The 1,342-nt window shown below is 49.6% G+C and overlaps 1 pseudogene; it reads left to right on the top strand.

Moving 5' to 3' along the window:
• The first annotated feature begins 843 nt into the window (after window positions 1-843).
• On the top strand, window positions 844-1,023 carry LOC142576803 (U2 spliceosomal RNA; annotated as a pseudogene).
• Window positions 1,024-1,342: the final 319 nt, after the last annotated feature.

Here is a 1,342-nt window from a genome sequence, read left to right as displayed (position 1 = left end):
TAGACACAGGACGCCGTAAAAATAAGTTGCTGACGACTAGGCTGTTTAGCGTGCGCTTTCTTTAGCTTGACTGATGGTAACGGCCATAATACTTTAACAAATGAAGAAAACAACGTAATAAGGTTGGCTCTTAATATACTTGAAAATTATTTGCGTCATTCTCATGTACGTAATCATGCAAAACATCATTGTGCTAAAGCACTATGTTTTTACTGTTACAGGGGAAAAAATTCAGCCTCATTTCACTTTGTGAAGGTGGATGACCATCTAAGCTGTGTATGTGGGCCTCTTAATGGCGAACTGACCACTGCCGTCCGTCAGACGCCGTATCCATATAAATGGAAGGCGAGGTGCGACTAGTCGCTCCTCCACGATGTTGAGCCTCAGAAGATGATGAGCCACCGGGGGTACACATACCTACGTGTTGTTGCAGAACGCGGCAGGACACCTTTTACTAAGGAATCCCGCCACGTAGAACAGGCACGCGCCTCACCGCACTCCGAGGGCACACAGTGCTTCACCGTAGCCAAGGCGATCGTCCGCTGGTCGACGTCCCGCAATGCAGTAATGGTTGTGAGGTCATTCGAAAACCACTAGGGGTCACACACGATACAGGCCAAACCAAAGTGGTTCCCCATAAGCACCCGCTGAAACCTGGCCGTTGCTCCGGTGAAACGTTCCAAGTTTGCGGGATCGTGGCCACATGGACGGTTCGCATTTCTTTCTGCCTCGCGGTCCTGCGGAGCCGCACGGTTATGAGACCGCCACCACGGGAGAGCGGAAGGAAAGGAGATACGCGAACGCTCGGAACGCCGACAAAGAAAGCGCTGCGCGAACGTAGACATGGCCGACGCGGGTCAAAGTGCAGTATCTGTTCTCGTCAGCTTGATATCTCATACGGGTTGCATTTGGACCTAAGATGTTATACTTATCTTTGCAAGTTGGCGGAGTGCTTAAAGCCTGCTTCATCTCGGGCGCGGGTCAGCCAGGTATTTAGCTATCTTCGGGATCGGCCCACGTATGGGGAGAAATTATCGATAAACGCACGCAAATTTTTCCCGAACCTAGCCCTATATAGCTTCGCCGTAAAAAGAAAACAAAAAAGAAGCGGAGCTGCAGCTTATGTTTTCAGCTAAATTATAGCAGCTGCGCTAAGCAACGGTTGTCTTAACATTAAGATTAGGTGTTTAGTCAGGGGGCTAACAATGGCCGGGACTCACGACAGCATAGCTAAGGCCGGCTTACTTGAACTACGTCTGCTCCTGACAAAGGATTGCCCGAGGAATTCCTTGCGTGCATGTGTTGAGTGTGGGACTTCTGGCACAATGCAAATATTAAACCA

Source organism: Dermacentor variabilis, chromosome 3 (assembly GCF_050947875.1).
Source record: "Dermacentor variabilis isolate Ectoservices chromosome 3, ASM5094787v1, whole genome shotgun sequence".
Lineage (NCBI taxonomy): Eukaryota > Metazoa > Arthropoda > Arachnida > Ixodida > Ixodidae > Dermacentor > Dermacentor variabilis.
The sequence above is the reverse complement of the archived record's forward strand: the minus strand, read 5'-3'. Positions and strand labels throughout refer to the sequence as shown.